Below are 20,221 nucleotides of genomic sequence, written 5' to 3'. Positions count from 1 at the left end.
GCTGCTATATTTAGCTGGGCCAACACAAGTCCAAATCGAGAGAAATAGCCACCATGTAATATAATCCACGAGTTTAGCAGCTCGAATTTCGAGGCTCATAATATCGCTAGACATGCACTTTCATTCGGGTTGGGCCGCCATGTTTGGTTAGACCAACCTGGGGATCTTAGTTTCATTCCTGTAAATGTGGTGGCAGTTTGAATAAAGTCTAGCGAGAATGTCTAAAAAAAAAGATATGTTTTGACGTACGACATGTTTCTAATGATCTGTTGTCGGTTTACCGCCTCCCCCGTGCAATAGAGCGGAGCGGTTGAGAAAGCTATAAAATGAGACCCTGTGCAGCGTTTTAAAGCATACCTTTCTCGGCCTTTTGGCTAAGATCAAGTGTAGTACCCGTTTTTATCAGTTTAATATGTGATATGTGGACTACATTTCCACAATGATATTAAATTTATTTTTTATGGGGAGGGTCCACCACATATTTGTCGCCTAGGCGTTGCACTATTGCCTAGTCTGGCGCATCTCAACCAGTACAATGTAAAAAATAATAGTCGTCCAAATTTAATACAAGGTTGATTAATGTTTTTTCACTTGGAGCATTATCTGAATTAGAAGTGCCTATGGTTGTGTAAGCTAAGATTGATTTCCTTCCGAATAGAACCTGTCTATCAAGTGTGCTAGTAGAGTTGATCTTCTGAATAGTTGCAAGTGATGGTTTTTTGTACTCCTATGTGAAGAGTACTATATTCAGTTCAACTTAATATAGGAGAATACGTTTCCACGTTCCACTTAATGACTGCATTTGTGTAATATTTTGCATCACTGGGCGACCTGAAATTTTCCATGTGCACCTGCAATAAAGGAGACTAGATCGGCAGCGCGCCTTGGCGCGAGGGTGCCGGTCCCAACTATGTGGTCAAACAGATAATGCTCAAGTTAATAGGATCCTGATTTAGCCTACATATTCAAATAGGACAACAAAATAACAATAAAACTAAAAATAAAAAAACATCCACTTGTAATAGAGTAGTAGACATCATCGAGTTCAACATCATCAGATTATAAGGTAGCATTGAGTTCAATGCATTCACGAGACCATGAAAGGTAACCCTCGACATTAAGTTCAATACTAAGAGTGCGAACATGAGAGAGCAAGTACTAATCAAAAACAAAGTTAGCAGCATACCATATACAAGTAAGACAACTACCCAATATAGACTAAAGTTATACCAAAAACAAGTTCACTACAAAGGAAGCATCTCAAAAGGCATGAGGTAGTACACTTCCTAATGGTTCCAAATGGAGCAGTGTGCAACAATGTGAGGGGCCGCCAACTGAAGATCAACAAATGATTCATTTCAAATTACTTGTAAGAAAATTATGTTGCAGAAAGTATTGTGTGCACAAATCACAAAATACAACTACTTTAGCAATTTCACATTAGCAATAAGAAGCCTAGCCATGGAAGTCCCAAGAAGATACTTTCACCCTCTCTTCTTCCCACCCCTTCTCCCTCTGTCTCCTCGTCTTCCTCTCAGATCTCGATGTACACAAATGAATCTGCACAACCAACTAAAAATCATCTAGTCAATCAAAGTTCTTCCAATAGATTTACTGGTCAAAATAAGAAATGGCATCCACAATATGCAGTTATGTGTGCATCTCTACATGAACATTTCACCACATTGGTGCTAAGCAAACCAAACCAAATCATCTCACTCTTTTCTTTTGTAAGGCTCAAAAAATCCTATTCTAAAGCTGAACAAGTTACATGAACAAACCTATACTTAAATTCGGTAACTAAATCCTCTAGCAGCAACCAGTTGTCCACCACTGCCGATGTATGATGCTAAAAAATACTGAGTCCTGAACACCACTATACCAGATTGTACCAAGTGACAATTTGTTCACGTGAGCCTGTGCTCTCAACTAACTATACAACCAGTTTGCTGACGGCTACATATTTACTTGTGAAAGTGTAAGGGCGTTAGGGGAGCTCACTGTCTTATAATTGTAGCTCTGGATGACGCCATCCTTCTCCCTTGTATCTTTGTCCCTCTGCTCCATCAATTCTAGTGACTGGCACTTAGACTTGTGCAGGTCTGAGATTTCTACTGTCAGACGCTCAACCTCGCCGTCTTTTGCAATCTGTGCCATCAGCAACACCAAGTGGTCAGTGCAAGAAGATTAATAAAAGAAAATGACCAGTGAACCAAACAAAATCTAGGGTTCATACTGCTTGGATGCGGAGCTGGTGTATCTCGGCCTAGGAGGAGGCGAGGTCAGCGACACAGTGCTCGGAGGCGGCGGTGAGATATCAAAATCCTGCCCGGAGACCTGATGAAGTTCCGTGACAGCGATTGCGGCGGCCTGCGGGAGGAGCAGCGGAGAGAGAGACACAGAGGAGAATCATGCTTAGTACAACGAAGGGGAGCCCATGTAAAAGCACTGGCAGGAAGAGGAGGAAGCTCACATCGCCACGTTGCCCTCGTCAGTCCCTGCGGGCGGTGCCCTCTGGTGTTGTTTACCGGCAGCTCGCGCTTGATCTCTCATGTGGTTGGTGATTTCCGAGGAGGAGAGCCGAGTGCGGCACTTGGCGCAAGATCGACAGGAAAGTGGCGGCACGATTGGCATGTCGTCGATCTGCTCGCTCCTCCCGGTGGTGGACCCTTCAACATTTCATTGCCTGCAGTTATCCCTGAATGACATGCATTCATTCTTCATCCTAGAAGCAACGATGCTGCACCAAGTTGCCAAACATCAACGATAAATCAAATACATATTTATAAAAAAAATAGATATGTTGAACCAGCAAAATAATCAAACATGTGGTCATTATTAGGAATGCTTCCTAGGGCCTACTACTGAATGTAAAGCTATAGTACATAGGAGTGTAAATGCTACAAAAGATTCTTTCTTTGAGAACAACAGATGATTACAAATGGTATGCCTTCAACCTGCTTATGTTTTGGTTTTCAGGACGAGCAAGAGACCTGCATTTTCACCTCTAGTGTGGTACCATTTTGTACCAGCTATAGAAAAATGGAACTGTGTGGTTAGGCGCATGATTGCCAAGAACAATTACTACCTTTCTACTATGGCTATCGACTTGCGACGGACCAAACAATACTCTTGTTGTTTCTGTTTGTCCAGGAACTTCAGGCATTGCATTTGCAATAGTCAGGTATTAATAACCACATAAGAATTACAAACAAATATAATATCTTGGCTGCGCCATACACTTAAAGGTTAGGTACCTTACCTAGCAGTGTTCTAGTGGGGAGTGCTGATTTTGATTCTTATCAAGTGATTCATGAGATTCCTAAAGAATCAATACCAAACAATTTGAAACCAACAAAGCATATAAGATGAGTACAAAATAATAAACAGAAGGTACCTCTTGTGGCAGTGTCTTCGCATGCCGTCGATTGGTGAAGGTGGCACTGGGGTCCAAACAATTCCATCTCTCTCAATAATTACAATACATTCTTTCAGCTGAAATGAGCATGTTTCAGAAGCCCAGGACGCTGCCACCAAGAGCATCCTTTTGCAGTTCACGTCATCGACAATATATCATATCCCTTTCTCCAACTATATCATCAGGTAACCTATCTTTTCTAGTATATAAAAGAAAAGATAGGTTACTTGACTCCCTTGTTATCGTCTACTGAAGGAACTGTTCTGCGGATTTAAGCGAACTGCCTGCAGTATATAAAAGATATCAGCTTACATACCAAAAGGTTAAATCTCTATTTCATGAATATATCAGTATTTCCCTCCAGCAAAAACTTAAATATTTACCAGTTCTAAGATTAGCGGAAATCTCGAATGAGTTCCTGAGTAGCTCATTGTTTTGTTCCTAGCTTTTAAACCGCTTAACCGATTTCAATGAATAAACACTTCTCAAATATCTTCAGACAGTTCCTTATAGATTTATTTAAGGTGACTGGGACTAAAATTGCCTCTAACTTGGTCAAACACATGTAAATAGATCTTCTCACAGCCTCACTATTACTAAACAGTAGCACCATTTTGGGCTTAACTCCTAAATTACAAATCAGATTTCAGTGAAACCAGGACCATTGGAAAGATAAAAACAAGAGCTACAACTATTGTTTTTGGAGTAAATTGAAATTTTGCATAGATTATACCCAGAATTTGAAAAAAAATAGTGCTAAAATATACAACCTGGCAGCTATGAATTTGAATATAATTCAGCCTTATCTCAGCACCTGTCTGTGTTTGCTGCAGGAGAAAAGAAACAAAACACGGACAACATCTGCAGCTTGCCGTGAGAAAATGCTAACTCCAACGGGGCTGAACTCGGGCATCGTCATGCTCCTCGCTGGTCTGTGTGATGCAAGCTTAGATAGGTAAGAATCTATGTGTAACAAAGATACAAATGTATTTCGATAGGGAGGTAGGCCTACAGTTCTTTTTAAATGCGTACATAATTAAGGTAGTCTTATAGCTAACTCGGTTCAAGCAAGTCGCCTTTTGCCATTGCTCCCACGGATAACCTGAAAGAAAGGAAAACCTTTTGCCATAGTCACATACTGTATTCAATATCCTTAAATGTAGGCACCTGGGTACCCAAAAAATATATCCAACATAGTAAGCATCAATTTGCAGGGGCTAAATTAAGCAGAGCAGACCACACACAAAAGCAAATGATAGTTTTTATTGGTAAATCATTTGGTCTGGGCGTATGGAAATACCCCATGGCTCTGGAGATGGAGGATGGCCACAACAATCAAAAGAAAAGCATGCAGCTTTGACATTCAGTTGGTTCAGCGATGCTCAAAGTATATGATATAAAGTTCTGTGAATATCCAATACATTTAGATACATTATAACCGAGCACTCTTTCATCCCTCTCAAGCCATCAACCTTTTGAGCCATCGGATCTCGCCCTGTAGACATTATTGGCCGTGAGATGCACTTCTCCCGTATGGGTGTAAGCGAACTGGATTGGGCTGCTGCTTCCGTAACAAAATCCGATGTTTCCTGTTAATTGGGCCAACTTAGGATTGGGTTGTGCCGACTTGGCCTTGCTGGGTTTACCTCTCTCCGAAACCGCTCGCTCCTCCCCGACTTCTCTCCTCTCGCGCCGCGGTGAATCGTGCGTTGCTGCCTCGATGGGTCCAGGGGCAGGGAGGGACTCGCTACGCAATGCGACGCCACAGGCGACAGGGCGACCTCGCCGGTCTGGCATTCATGGGATGGGGGCAACCAACCGTTCCTCAGTTGAGTACAAAGTTTGAGGAAATAAATCACCATTGCTACCATCCTTTATGGTGATCGAAGTGCGCCACTCCCGGATGCCGATAATTGCATGCCGGTTACCGTGTCGCCCCGTGCTCTTCCTTTACTCAACGCTTGTATTCCCTCCGTTCCTAAATATAAGTCTTTTTAGAGATTTTACTATGAACCAGATACGGATCAAAATGAGTGAATCTACACTCTAAAATATGTCCATATACATCCGTATGTAGTTTATAGTGAAATCTCTAAAAAGACTTACATTTAGGAACGGAGGGAGTACATATAGTCGCATTATTCCTTCCCCACCCTCTCTTTACTTCGGCAGTGTCTTCTCTGGCAGCCGTCGTTGAGCCACTCTTTCTCCATGTAATTCATGATTCATTATTAGTGATGCCGTTATTTTTTCTATCGGATTGATACACCTGCCCTAGGTCTATGGATTCGACACGAGTCTTCTTGGTTGCCCTCTCCCTTGCTGCAGATTCCCCTTCTTCCTGCCCGCCCTCTTTCTCAGAATTTGTTATGGTTTCTTACCTGATCTCTTTCTCTTCTAATTTAATTCAAGTGGTGTCAGTGGTTGGGTTGGCACGCGACTGGTTCCTCAGTTGGCTGAAAGTATCCTAATGCTGTTGATTTCTATTGCCTAACAGCCAAGTTAGTATGTGCATAAATCTGTGTATGTATGTCTATTATTCCTACAATATCATTCCATTTTCTAGGCATATTATTTATTGAAATAAGTGCACTGCCTTTTGATGCGACAATTGGCAGATTGTTGGACGGAGGAGGCATCTCAAGTTCTTTGTCCAATCCTGTGATGTATCTTTTTTATTTGGGATTGGAGATACAAGAGGTACTCTTTTTTTGAAACGCGGCAAAAGATTTGCCATTTTCATTGATTAAGAGAGAAGTTTAAGAGGTTAAGGCCCATGGCCGAATTACAATAATCACTCTCGCGGCATTATGTTACTCAAGTGCCTCGCCCCCGCCATGCTCCAAAGTGACGCCTCCTTTTTAATCCTAGCAACAATGACTCCAACCGGGACAGCAGTATTACGAAAGATCCGCGCATTCCTCTCATTCCACAACTCCCAAGAGATAAGAAGCATCAAGGAAGCAAGTGGTCTTCGCAATTGTGTCTTCTTGGTAGCATTGTGGCTCCACCACTCTTTAACGGAAGTCACGGCACTCCAATCACTAAAATGCACATCATGGAGACCGAGCCAATCTTTGATCATGCGCCAAACTCTCATAGTGTATCTGCATTGGAATAGAAGATGGGCTGTTGACTCTTGAACCTGCTTACATAGGGGACAAAGGTTACAGTTTGGCCACCCACGACGTTGAAGCCTATCCGCTGTCCAAATCCTATTGTTCATTGCCAACCAAGCGAAGAACTTGCATTTAGGAGGCGCCCAAATCTTCCAAACGATCGATACCATCTCAGTGTCAGTATGGCCAAAGAACTGCGCCTTGTAGGCCGACGTCGCCGAGTAGTGTCCATCAATGGTGAACTTCCAGGTGATAGTGTCGGGCGTGTCCATGCTGAGGTGAATATGGGAGACCTTCTCCCAAAGGGTGACAAACTCAGAGAGGTGCTCGACAGTGAAACCGCGAAGGATGTCCACCTGGGAAGTCCAGAAGTTGTCGTGCAGAGCCATTCGAACTGAGCAATTCTTCTTCTTTGACAACTCATATATTTTAGGGGCCATGTCTTTGGGCCTAATCCCATCTAGCCAAGGAGACTCCCAAAACTTGGCACGCAAGCCATTGCCAACTTCGACCTTGGTAGCTGCAGCAAAAATATTTCGGTCGTTGTCATCACAAGGGGTTCCCAAGCCAACCCATGGCTTGTCCGGGTGGAGCCACTCGGCCCATAGCCACCGAAGACGAAGGGCGATGGCAAACTTGTCAGGATTTAGGATTCCCAGGCCTCCATGTAGTTTGAACTTGCACACTTGTTCCCAATTTATCTTGCATTTTCCACCTGTGACTTTATCACAACCTGCCCAAAGGAAAGCACGTCTGAGGGCATCGATCTTCTTCTTTACCTCCACCGGTAAATCTAGCACCGTCATGTAGTAGACAACAATCGCCGTGAGGACCGACTTGACCAAGACCGCCCGACCTGCCGAGGCAATGTGCCTTCCCACCCAAGGGGTGAGATGACCCGCAATCTTGTCCTCGAGGGGCTGGTAGTGAATTCTCTTCAACCTCTTGACAGATAAAGGCAACCCAAGGTATTTCATCGGAAAGGATGAAAGCTTAGCCGGGAAGGATTGGAGGATGTCTGGAAGATCAACATTTTCGCAACGGATTGGGGCGACAAGACTTTTGGAGCAATTTGTGGCAAGGCCAGTGACATCCCCAAAGTGCTTGAGAGTGTCAGTGAAAAATTGGACGTCCTCCTTAATAGGCGCAAGAAAAACTGCGGCGTCATCTGCGTAAAGCGAAGCTCGGATAGGCATAGCATTTCCACCAAGGGGGTGTAGATTTCCTTGAGCCGTGCTCTTTGCCAGTATTGGTGCAGCGGGTCGATGGCAAGCACAAATAACAGGGGGGATAGAGGGTCCCCCTGCCTCAAACCCCGACCTAATTTGATGGGATCGCCAGGCACGCCATTGAGCAGAACACGAGAGGAAGCCGAGGATAGCAAGGCTGAAACCCAACCTCTGAAGCGAGGTGGGAAACCAAGGTGTCGAAGTAGGTCGAGGAGGAAGTCCCAACGCACCGAGTCAAAGACTTTTTTGATGTCAAGTTTGAAGAGCAACGCCGGGGTTTTCCTACGATGGAAGCGTCTCGCGAGATTGCACACGTACATGAAGTTGTCATGGATGCATCTTCTTTTAATAAATGCACTTTGAGCGTGTGAGACAAGCTCATTCATGTGCGGGGCAAGCCGGTTGGACATCATCTTAGCAATTAGCTTAGCAACAACATAGATAAGACTGATGGGACGAAAATCACCAATGTCCTCGGCATCATCCTTCTTCGGAATGAGAGAAATGTCGGCAGAGTTACTGATTTATTACTTTCCATCTGGGTTCACTTTTCTTTGTAAATTATAACTTGTAGCTCTCAGCTCACTAATTTAATGCATAAGGCTGGTTAGCGCCTTATTATCTCCTCAGATTGTTTTTTTGGTTTATAATGTTATATTTTATCCAAATTGCTTAACAATGAGCAAAATAAGCAGGTTACTTGTGTGATGTTTCGAAGATACCATTTTCCATACAATACATTCATAAATCGTCATTTTATTCATATATAATTATTTATTGTCGACTTATGTAATTGCTTCTACAATCATCATCATTCATAATGGAGAATCATTTTTAGACAACTATATTTTTCTGCTCATTTTTTCCTTTAGATGTTCTTCTTCGTTTAGTTGCTCCAATGGCCTTGGGCCAGATAATTAGTTCACGTGGACTGTCATACCTCATATCTTCATGTTTTAGCATATATGCATTAAGGATATGTGACTGATTAATAAAATGGATGCATGCATTGTGCTGTTGCAAAGGCCGGGGGTCATCCTCCTTTTTGAAAAAAAAAAGATATGTGATTGCTTATGTTTCCTTGTTTTGTTGTATGCGACAGTTTACTTCCGTGAAGGCGCGAGACAACAGTGACACTCCCCTCCTATTGTGATGACGTGAGGTGGCGGTAATGGCTCGATGAAGCTGACGAGATTAACGTGAAAGAAACTTTCCACATGAACCCGTCGAGAAAAAAATTGTGCAGGAAACTGAGGCACCCTTAGTTTTCCTAATCTTCAATCTCGTACAATGAATCATCTCTGGCTTCATCTCATAGGGGATTTCGTGCAGGTAATAATTAAGTTAAAAGACAAATATTTCTCTTTCATGTGCCCTGTTCCCTTAACTCTCTTGCTGCACAGGTGGGCTCCTTGAGTTAAACTGAAGCTGCCTACTAAGCACATCACGTCAATAAGTTGGTTATCTAACTATTACATAGCTATACGAGTCCGGTACTTCCTAGAACCACCTTTTTAAATTTCTACTGTACGTATAAAGTAGTAAAGAAAAATAAATAAACTCTAGAATCATCAAGGCCAGGTGTCATGTATGTATGAACGATAAATCATTGTCATTTAGATATTTTCTACATTTCATTTTTTGTACACTAATTTTTTGTATATACCCGTGTCTTAACTTTTAATTTCGGATGAGTTTCATCAAATGATGTCAGACTATTTCAGTGAGTATGAATATTAAATCATTGTCATTTTGATATTTCCTACATTTTGATTTTTGTACTTTCAGATGCCTTTCATCCAAAGATGTTAGACTACTTTTGTGATAATACTTTTTCCACTTGTCCTTACTTCAAGATGATTCCCACATAACCAGGATTCTCATCTTTTGGGTTGTTTTTTGGACGTGTGCAGTTAAGCTATCTGCTTCCAAAAACCATGAGAAAGTCCAATAAATAACACCTTTGAAACAATGTGTGGAGCTAATGAAACAACCATACGTTTAGATCTTTGTGGAAAACATTATCTACAAAATAATGAATTGCATCTTTGTAAATAACACTTCAGTGGGGATGGCATGTTATTATTATTCTAGAAATGAAGACCCTATATTCTTAGCATGATTGGTTAGAATACTATTTTGTAGACACTTATACTTTAGATTTATATGGCTAATTTTCATACTAACTTTTTTTTCAAGATTTAATACATTCACCAAATTCCTAGCATTTTATCATCACAATGGAGGGGCGCGGCAACGCGCGCCATCAATGATCTAGTAACCATGTTCACAAGAGAGAAAAGAGGTAACAAAATCACTAACTAACATCTGAGATCAACATGAATCCCTCTAACAATTTAGAAATATAGAGAGGGGAGAAAGGGAGTCGAGCCTACCTTGGTGTTGTGCAGCCTTCATCTTTCTCCACTTGCTGCCCTCTGCCGCTGCATCAAACCAAACCCTAGGTCAGGGCCAGGGGTGACGAGAAGACCAAGTAACACAACTAAACAAATCGAATTCACTCCAACCAAGCTCAACTCTTCAGGTGAATAAAATCAAATCTTTCAATACAATTTTCTTCAAGTTTTCTAGTTTTTCTTTTTCTAGTTTTTCTTAGGAGACAACAAGTAACACAGCTGAACAAACTGAATCAAAGGGGATTAAGGGCTGATGTAGTACAAGGAAAGAGAAGAGAGGAGGAGAGGGGGCCGGACCTCCATGGACATGCATATCGCCCCACCTCCCTTGCCCTTATTCTTCTTGTCCTTTTGCTCCTTGCTGATCCATCCCCTTCTTCTCCTTTTCTCTGCACATGGACAAGGGAAGCATCAAATTGAGAAAGACCTAAGACCAGGAGAGAAGAGAGACAGGAGGGAGAGAGAAGGGAGATTAGAGTTGGGGGCGAGGAGCACCTGCATCACATGATGTGGCTGCAGCGGGTCAGCCTCCGTCGGCTCGGGCCCTGAGCTCTCCCCCTCTCCCTTTCCCTCTGTCTCCCCCTCTTGCGCGTCATGGTGGAGAGGTGGATGTGCGTAGATGCATCTGGCGCCTTGCAGTGCCTCTCCTTGTCCACCACCGTCTGCTGCCCCTCCATGACCCGAGCACAAGGGTGGGTCGGTCGCAATCCAATGGGGAGGAGGTCGGAGGTGCAGAAGAGAGCGGCGGCTCGGGCCGGAGAGAAGAAGGAGAGAGCACCGTCGGCGTCGCGAGAGCGGCGGCGACTGCAGCCTGCAGGCGCGATGGGTAGGCGGCTAGGGTTTTCGTGGCAGGGGCGTGGAGGAGAGGAGAGCAGGCGGGAGGGGGGAACGATCCGACGCTCGCTCTACACGGTCTCATCCCTAGGGCAAGCAGCGGTGGCTGCCGGCAGCGGGGAAGGGAGGTGGGGGCGGGTTAGGGTTTGGAGGGAGATAGGTGAGGCGGGACGCGGGAGGAAGAGGAGAGGGGGCGGCGGGGGTGCGGGAGGAGCAGACGGGCGCGAGGCGGGTGCTGGGTTCTCCACGGGAGCACTGCATTTTATACGCCAGTCTGTGAAATGACGAAAATGCCCTCGGCGGGGCAGCGAATTTACGCGCGGTGGCAGGAACGAGAGGTAACTGTTCATTGCAACAGTGCCTCCAGGTTGATCCGACGGCGTAAGTCGTCCTAGTGCTTGATCCGACGGCTCAGATCGCATCAAGCAGCCAGAACCAACGGCCAGGAATACCTGATCGCTGAGAGAGCCCGGGAGTGACTGGAATCCTTATTACACGATGAGCTGCATAAGAGCAAAGGCAAAGTGGGAGGCATGTGAAACGTTGTGCTGTCTGTTTAGTTTTCCCAAGCGACTAATACGGAATCCAGATGCCTATTTTTTTTTCTGCTGGTGGCTTGTATCAAAGAGGAGGCCCTCCTTTGGCGCCATTCTGGAGGTTCTTCTTCTTAGTAGTCGCTTAAGTTCAATTTAGTTGCACACAATGCTATCTCTCTGATAAACCAATGGTGTGAAAATGCAGCTAGTCTTCAGTCTCCAGAGAGTAAAGGCAAGAGGAGGTGCAGTTTTATAGAGTTTGGGTTACATAGTTCTGTTCTAACGTCTAGATAATGCAATGCTGGTTGCATCTTAGGTCCTTCCCAGTTGATGGCAATATGGCAATGACCATTGTAGCAGAGTGGTTCAGTTTCGAGAAAGAGAGAACGGAAGTATCGCTGTACATGTGGCTACTAATACAGTCTTGTGATTAGGAAATACAAACAAGTCAATATCAATATCTTTCACACGTCCATCAGGTTGTTGAAGTTCAATCCCTGCCCACCCAAATGACAAAATCTTGCTTTTTATTACGTTTATATGAATAAATTAATCCAGAAAACGTTGCTAATCCAGGGTAAGATATGTCATCTTTTGCTACTCGACAGATCAGAAAGTACGGGAGCTCCTGTATGGCGCTGCAGGCGCCCCTTGGCGCTACCGGCGCTCGCTAGCGACGCCTAGTGGGCCGGCCCACCAACTGAATCAATAGGGAAAACACGCAAAAAAAAAAGACACTAATAATAGTATAGCGATGCTAGGATTCGAACCCTGCACCAAACATTCATGGTTTAACGCGATAACCACCAGACCATTCTCGCTCGTCTACATATGAAAAGAAAACCGTACTACTCAATGCTTCCTTTAGTAAAACGTTAATTATTTGGAAAAACGCAAATTATAAATCAAGATCATCGATTTTTAGAAGAAAAAAATCATAAAATTTTAAAAGTTCATCAATTTTTAAAAAATATTTAATTGATTTTGGAAAAAAATAATTGTTCTTTTAAAAGTTCATCAATTAAGAGTTCATTGATTTACAAAAAGTTCATCGATTATGAAAAAAGTTCATCAGTTTAAAAAAATTTCATCGGTTTTATAGAAAAGTTCACCGATTTTACAAAAGAGTTCATCGATTATGAAAAGAGTTCATCAGTTTTGAAAGACAGTTCATCGATTTACAGAAAGGTTATCGATTTTACAAAGAAGTTCATCAATTATGAAAAGAGTTCATCGATTTTACGAAAAGAGTTCATCGGTTTTACCAAAAAGTTCATCAATTTTGAAAAGAGTTCATCGATTATGAAAAGAGTTCATTGGTCTTGAAAAAAGTTCATCGGTTTAGAAGAAAGTTCATTGATTTTACAAAAAAGTTCATTGATTATGAAAAGAGTTCATCGGTGTACAAAAAAAGTTCATCAATTTTACAAAAAAGTTCATTGATTATGAAAAGAGTTCATCAGTTTTGGAAAAAAGTTCATCGATTTACAAAAAAGTACATTGATTTTGAAAAGAGTTCATCGATTATGAAAAGGAGTTCATCCAAATTAGCAAAAGAGAAAAAAAGAATAAAAAACCGTTCCAAATAAAAAATTAAAAATGAAAAGTGAAAAACAGAACAAAACACTTCCGAATAAAAAAAGAAAGACGAAAATGGGAAAAGAAATAGAAAAAAGAAAAAGACGGATGAGTAGAAAATGGCGAAGAAGCAATAGCTGAACAACAGTAGTTAGATGGTTCCACTGGTTATTGAATAGCGTGAATAATCATGAGGTCGCTGGATCGAACCCCGCTGGACACGGTCTTGTATTTTTTTTCTTTTTACAACAGAAAGGGGAAGATAAGATGGGCCGAGCCCAGCTAGCGCGGCTGCAGGCGCCGGTTTGCAAAAACAATAATAACCGGCGCCTGCAGCGCCAAATAGGGACTCCCGTGAGGTCATGTTATTGGGCCGTTGAGGCATCTGGGCTGCTTGCTATAGCTTTTTAGCTGGGCCAACCGGCCAACAAGCCCGAACGGGAGAAACTAGTCAGGACGCACATGATAGGTTTCTAATGACCGATTGTTGGTTTAGTACCACCTCGCCCTCGCAACACAACAGAACGGTTGAGATAGCTATAAAAGGAGACCCGCACCAGAGTTTCAAAGCATACCTTTCTCGGCCTTTTGGCTAAGATCAAGTGTAGTATATTAGACTGATATGTGGGTCATGTGCCCACAACGATATTAAATTTATTTTTTATGGGGCAAGGTCCACCACACTAGCTTGCTAGTGGGGCCTTCATGTGTCGCCTGGGCTTTGCACTATTGCCCAGGCAGACGCACCCCAACCAATACAGAAGAAAAAATAGTCTTGTATTAGCAAAAAAATGTGTGTGCCAAGATGCTTACACCAGATGTTGCCAAGCATAATTGTTTTCCTAATCTTTTATTATCAAAAGAAAATGTGTGAAAAGACCCACCACAGTGCTTGTTGCTTGTGCAAAGCTTTGCACAAGTAGTATATTAGACTGGATGTTGCACCTAGTTCTTTGTTCTTTTCTTGTCTCAATTTGTTTCCTTGTCTGAAATTCTGAATAATATGACATGCATCAAGCATGTTTTCTTGAAATACTGAATAATATGACATGCATCAAGCATGTTTTCTTGAAATAGAAGAAGCTAGATGCTTATGTTGTACATATGTCAGCGGTATAGTCAAGGAACATTAGGAGGGCCCTGTGCTCTTGCAGATTTTGCCTGCTGTTACTTTCAAGTAGACAGGGTAGCGTATGGACTCGCAGAGGCAAAATAACTGAATCTGACAGAACAGAATCAGCTATTGCCTCTGTAACTAAAAAAACATCTTATATTTAGTTGAAAAGTTATGACGCTTTTCAGTCTTTAGTAGGTGCGGTGTGGCGCTGTACTACGGTTTCTTTTCAGTTGTTTGACTGTTACTCGGTGCAGAGTGCTTGATAACATTTGTGCTCTGATTGAGAGAAACAACAAGCGGGCTGCCTGGCAGGCTGGCATTCTGTTTTGCCGCTCAAACCTCAAGGAGAGGACCGGTGTCACCACAGAAGATAGAGCAACAACTTTGACCGGACAAACTACAAAATTCTGTTACAGCTTGTCTTGGAAATGAGAAGTTAAATGCTCAAGAGAAGAAGTGAGGGCTTGCGCTTTTCTTGACTCGGTCTAGTCACTTAACCCTCTTATGTTGACGTAGTAGCATTCGAAACTATCTCCAGAGGAAAATGGTGGCTACAAATGCTGCTGCTGATCAAATAGGTGACAGTTCTGAAGTTTCTGTATGCACCACAATCCCTTAACCTGCTTTTTTTTTTTTTACAAATGCTAGCTTAAGCTGCTGGTATGATACTGACATGGCATGACATCTTTCTTGCTAACTATGATATGATTTAATCATTTTCTTCTTAGTTGTGTTACTACTCTTGTATTAACCAAAATAATAATAATTGTGTGGGTGAAGATGCACCACAGTGCTAGTTGCTCGTCAGCTTATTAACAGCACATTTCTCTGGGTTATATCTCCGTTTTGATGTGTAGATGATGCTGGCTGCACATTAGGTGCTTTCCAGTTCATGTGGCTACTAGTCCACTATTCTGATTAGGATATACACACAAGTCGTTTCAATAGCTTAAATCCCTGAACACCCGAATGGCAAAAGCTTACTTTTATTATGTTTTTATGACCAAATTAATTCAGAAAACGTTGCTATCAAAAAGATATGCCCTTTTTTGCTACTTGACAGAAATTACTCAGCCTCAAGTCTGAACTAAGAGGCCACGTTATTGGGCTGTTGAGCCATCTGGGCTGCTTGCTATAGTTCTTTAGCTGGGCCAACCGGCCAACAAGCCCGAACGGGAGAAACTAGTCATGACGCACATGGACAGGTTTCTAATGACCGATTGTTGGTTTAGTACCACCTCGCCCGCGCAACACAACAGAACGGTTGGGATAGCTATAAAAAGAGACCCAGACCAGACTTTCAAAGCATACCTTTCTCGGCCTTTTGGCTAAGATCAAGTGTAGTATCTGTTCTTATCAGTTTAATATTTGATATGTGGGCCATGTGCCCAACCAGTTCTTTGTTCTTGTCCCATCTCCCTTTGTTTCCTAATCTGAAATTCTGAAGAAACCAGGTGCTTATGTTGTACTCCCTATAGATGACAAAGTTAGTATAAAGTTGGGTCATCTATTTTGGAACGGAGTGATACTACAATGGCAGCGGTATAGTCAATGAACATTTGAAGGGCTAGTATGACAAATTTATAGCTTAACACACCTGGTGCCCTGTGCTCTTGCAGGTTTTGCTTGATGTATACTTCTGGGTTGAAGTAGACAGGGAAGCGTGTGGACTCCCAGGAGCAAAATACTGAATCTGACAGAACAGAATCAGCTAGTTGATCACCAGTTCAGTTGAAAAGTTGGTGCTAAGAATTCTATCTTTCTGGGGGTGATGATGTTGGTATGATGCTCTTCACTATGTGCGCGTGTGGCTGCACTATTTAGTGATCGATGCAGAGTCGTACTGTACATAATATTTGTGCTCAGATTGAGAGAAACAAACAAACAAGCGGGCTGGCTGGCATTCTGTTTTAGCGCCCAAAGCTGGACGAGAGGACCGGTGTCACCACTCGCCACTGAAGATAGGACATCAACTTTGACCGGACAAAGTACGAATTCCCATGCAGCTTGACATGCAAATGAAAATCTGAATGCTGCAGAAGCGAGGGCTTGCGCTTTTCTTGACGAGTTCTAGTCCTTAACCCACTTAAGTTGACGTAGTAGCATCTCAAACTATCCCCGGAGAAGTTCTGAAGTTTCTGTATTCACCACAATCCCTTAACCTATTTGCTTTTTGTACAAATGCTAGCTTAAGCTGCTGTTATGATAGTGGCATGACATGACGTCTTTCTTGCTAGCCAGGACGATACCCTGATGAAAGGGTGAACCAATGTGCTTTAACCCTTTCCTTCTGCACATTGTTTGCACCCCTGTTTCAAAGAACTTTTTGGTCAGCACTTCTCTGATTAACTTATCGATTGCTAAGTTAAATAAACCTTTTCCAAGAACGTTTCCCTACATAGGGCCTCTTTGTTTGATTGGTCGAAAAAATGAAGGAAAACATAAGAATAGGATTTTTTTTTCTGTGGTGATACTATTCATCAATTTGATTCACAGGAATAGACCATAAGAAAAAGGGAGGGATTGATTGAGTTCTTGAAGTTAATTTTGAAACCCAAATGACAAAAGCTTGCTTTATCATTTAAATAAACTAATTTAGAGAACATTGCTGACCAGATATGATTTCTTGGATGAGTGGCAGGAGCCAGCAATAGTTAATTAACTATTTTGTCGTTTACTACTTGACAACTAATGATGTACTAGCATGATTACTGGGCTGTTGAGGCATCTGGGCTACTAATCTTTAGTTGGGCCAAGAAGTCCAAAACGGGAGCACGCAGAGGCAGGTTTCTAATTATTCCTTGTTAACTTGTTTAGTCCCACCTCGCCCGTGCAAGGAGAGCAGTAGTCCAAGATAGCTATAAGAGGAGACTCGGGCCACCGGTATAAAGCATACCTTTCTCGGCCTTTTGGCTAAGATCAAGTGTAGTATCTGTTCTTATCAGTTTAATATCTGATATGTGGGCCATGTGCCCACAACGATATTAAATTTATTTTTTATGGGGGAGGGTCCACCACACTGGCTTGCTAGTGGGGCCCTCATGTGTCGCCTAGGCGTTGCACTACTGTCCAGGCCTGGCCCACCCCAACAAATACAAAGTAAAAAACTTAGTCTTTTGATTGTAGAATATAAATTAAATTTTAGGATTGATGATTGGTTAACGTAAAAAAATAGTCTTTTGATTTGTAATATAAAAGAATAATTTTTAGTCTTGAATGATTATTTGAATTAATTAGTTGCCTGAAAGCTATTTCTTGTTTCTGCATCAACAAGCAGAAGCCGAAGGATGCTTAACCTTTTTTTTTCACTTGGGAGCATTATCTGAATAGATTTCACTATGAATGTGTGAGATTGCTTTCCTTCTGAATAGAACCTATCTATCAAGTTCTATGTGCTAGTGAGTTGATCTTCTGAATATTTGCGAGTGATGTTTTTCTGTACTCCTAAGTGAAGAGTACTATATGGTCAACAAAACAGTGCTCCTATGTGAAGAATAGTTTCCAAGTTCCACTTAATGACTGTAATTGTGTACTAGTATTATGCATCACAAGGCGACCTGAAATTTTCCATGTGCACCTGCAATAAAGGAATGAGCTGCACAATAGCAAAGGTATGTGAGATGGTGTGCTGTCTGTACGTCATGTACGAAAACTGGAGTGACTGCTGGCTTATATATAAAAAAAGGAGGTCCTCCTTTTGGCGCCGTTTTTCTTCGGGTAGTCGCTTTTGTTCAATTTAGTTGCACACAATGCTTGCTCTCTGATAAATCAATGGTGTGAAAATGCAGCAAGTCTTCAGTCTTCAGAGAGTACCGGCAAGAAGAGGTGCAGAGTCATGGGTAGCGTGCTGGCGTTGCCTGGTGGATTGCGAGGGCTTGCGGTGGCAACATGGCTGATTCCTCCGAGATATATCAGAATCGGGCTAGTTGCTTGTCACTTAGTTGAACATTTCTATGGGTTATAGTTCTCTTCTTCATCGCAAAAAAATTAAAAATAGTTCTCTTCTGATTTCTACTAGATGATGCGATGCTGGCTGCACCTCAGGTCACCAGTGTAGCAGAGTGGTTCAGTTTTGAGAAAGAGAGAACGAAAGTATTGCTGTACATGTGGCCACTAATACAATCTTCTGATTAGGAAGTACAAACAAGTCGTTTCAATAGCTTTCACAGGTCCATCAAGTTGTTGAAGTTAAATCCCTGCGCACCTAAATGACAAAATCTTGCTTTTTATTACGTTTTTATGACTAAATTAATTCAGAAAACGTTGCTAACTCAGGCTCCACTTTTGCTACATCACAGATCAGAAAGTACTCCGGTGAGGCCACGTTATCGGGCTGCTTGCTATAGTTTAGCTGGGCCAACCGTCCAACAAGTCCAAAACGCGAGAAAATAGTCACGACGCACAGGGATAGGTTTCTAATGACTTGGTTTAGTACCACCTCGCCCGCGCAAGACAACGGAACAGTAGAGAAGGCTACAAAGAGAGACCCAGATCAATGTTTTGAAGCATACCTTTCTCGGCCTTTTGGCTAAGATCAAGTGTAGTATCTGTTCTTATCAGTTTAATATCTGATATGTGGGCCATGTGCCCACAACGATATTAAATTTATTTTTTATGGGGGAGGGTTCATCACACTAGCTTGCTAGTGGGGCCCTTATGTGTGGCCTGGGCGTTGCACTACTGCCTAGGCCAGGCACACCCCAACCAATACAATGCAAAAAAATTGGTCTTGTATTAACAACAAAAATTGTTGGGAAGATGCACCACTGCTTGTTGTTTGTGCAAAGCTTACACCGGATGGTGCAGCCAGTTCTTTGTTCTGTCCCCTTTGTTTCCCATCTGAAATTCTGTATAATATGACATGCATCAGGCATCTTGAAACAGAACAAGTTAGATGGTTATGTTGTACAATGTCAGAGGTATAGTCAAGATACATTCTAAGGGATTTAATAGCTTGACAGGCTTGGTGCCCTGGTCTTACAGTTTTGCCTGCTGTTACTTTCAAGTAGACAGGGCCAGGGGCGTGAGGACTTGCAGGGTCAAAATAACTGAATCTGGCAGAACAGAATCAGCTAGTTGATCGGTGATCGCCACTTCTTCAGTTTGTATGGTGTGTGGCTACACTACGATTTATTTCCAGTTCTTCGACTGTTACTCAGTGATCGGTGCAGTGTGCTTGATGACATAAATTTGTGCTCTTTGAGAGAAACAATAGGCAGGCCGGCTGGTGCTCTGTTTTAGCGCTCAAAGCTGAACAAGCGGACACAAGATAGAACAACTGTTGACTTGCGCTTTTCTTGACTCGGCCTAGTCACCACTTGACCCTCTTATGTTGACGTAGTAGCATCTGAAACTATCTTCGGAGAGGAAAATGGTGTCTACAATTGCTGCTTCTGATCAAATAGGTAGCAATTCTGAAGTTTCTGTATGCAACACAATCCCTTAACATGCTTGCTTTTTTTCTATAAATGCTAGCTTAAGCTGCTGGTATGATAATGACATGGGATGACATATTTCTTGCTAACTAGGATAATACCCTGATGAAAGGGAGACCCGATGTGATTTAATTATTCCCTTCAGCACTATATTCTCTCTTATTATTGTTTGCCCCCTTTTTCCCAAGAACTTTTTGGTCAGGACTTCTCTGATTAACCTATTGATTGCTAAGTTAAATAAACTTTTTCCATGAACGTTCACCTACTTAGGGCATCCTTGTTTGATTCATAGCAAAAAGTCGAGTGTAGTACTGCGTAGATCCAAGCTCTGTCGCCGCGGGGAAAGAGCTGCGGTGCGGGGATGACCACGACCAGCAATCACCCGTGTGCGCAGTTAGAGCCTAATGCCGAACTTGCCAAATCCGGTGCCGGCCGTGGTGGTTGGGTCGCCGCTATCCTGTCTGGCAGATCAGCCCCGGTGCACGGTTGAGGCGTCGCGCGAGCGGGCTCGGCGGCGGCCGTCGGTAGCCACGGGGTT

General features: G+C 42.7%; 1 long non-coding RNA gene, 2 other non-coding genes and 3 pseudogenes across 4 annotated transcripts; 5 read left to right on the top strand and 1 right to left on the bottom strand.

The window, feature by feature from the left end:
- Nucleotides 1-353: 353 nt before the first annotated feature.
- LOC119326886 lies at nucleotides 354-527 on the top strand (annotated as a pseudogene).
- A 3,769-nt stretch (nucleotides 528-4,296) lies between these two features.
- On the bottom strand, nucleotides 4,297-10,712 carry LOC119321900. Of its 2 annotated transcripts, none has more exons than XR_005155268.1 (4): nucleotides 10,679-10,712; nucleotides 10,481-10,572; nucleotides 10,163-10,210; nucleotides 4,297-4,350 (listed from the first exon to the last, which is right to left on the bottom strand). It is a non-coding gene; the product is annotated as an uncharacterized LOC119321900 (long non-coding RNA). The 2 variants fall into 2 exon arrangements; XR_005155267.1 differs by lacking the exon at nucleotides 4,297-4,350 and adding an exon at nucleotides 4,502-4,520.
- A 2,990-nt stretch (nucleotides 10,713-13,702) lies between these two features.
- LOC119326887 lies at nucleotides 13,703-13,883 on the top strand (annotated as a pseudogene).
- Nucleotides 13,884-15,555: 1,672 nt separating this feature from the next.
- LOC119326892 lies at nucleotides 15,556-15,671 on the top strand (annotated as a pseudogene).
- A 1,469-nt stretch (nucleotides 15,672-17,140) lies between these two features.
- On the top strand, nucleotides 17,141-17,337 carry LOC119326872. Its single transcript, XR_005158235.1, has one exon. It is a non-coding gene; the product is annotated as a U2 spliceosomal RNA (small nuclear RNA).
- Nucleotides 17,338-18,755: 1,418 nt separating this feature from the next.
- LOC119326873 lies at nucleotides 18,756-18,950 on the top strand. The gene has a single exon (XR_005158236.1). It is a non-coding gene; the product is annotated as a U2 spliceosomal RNA (small nuclear RNA).
- Nucleotides 18,951-20,221: the final 1,271 nt, after the last annotated feature.

Source organism: Triticum dicoccoides, chromosome 6B (genome assembly GCF_002162155.2).
Source record: "Triticum dicoccoides isolate Atlit2015 ecotype Zavitan chromosome 6B, WEW_v2.0, whole genome shotgun sequence".
NCBI lineage: Eukaryota > Viridiplantae > Streptophyta > Magnoliopsida > Poales > Poaceae > Triticum > Triticum dicoccoides.
The sequence above is the reverse complement of the archived record's forward strand: the minus strand, read 5'-3'. Positions and strand labels throughout refer to the sequence as shown.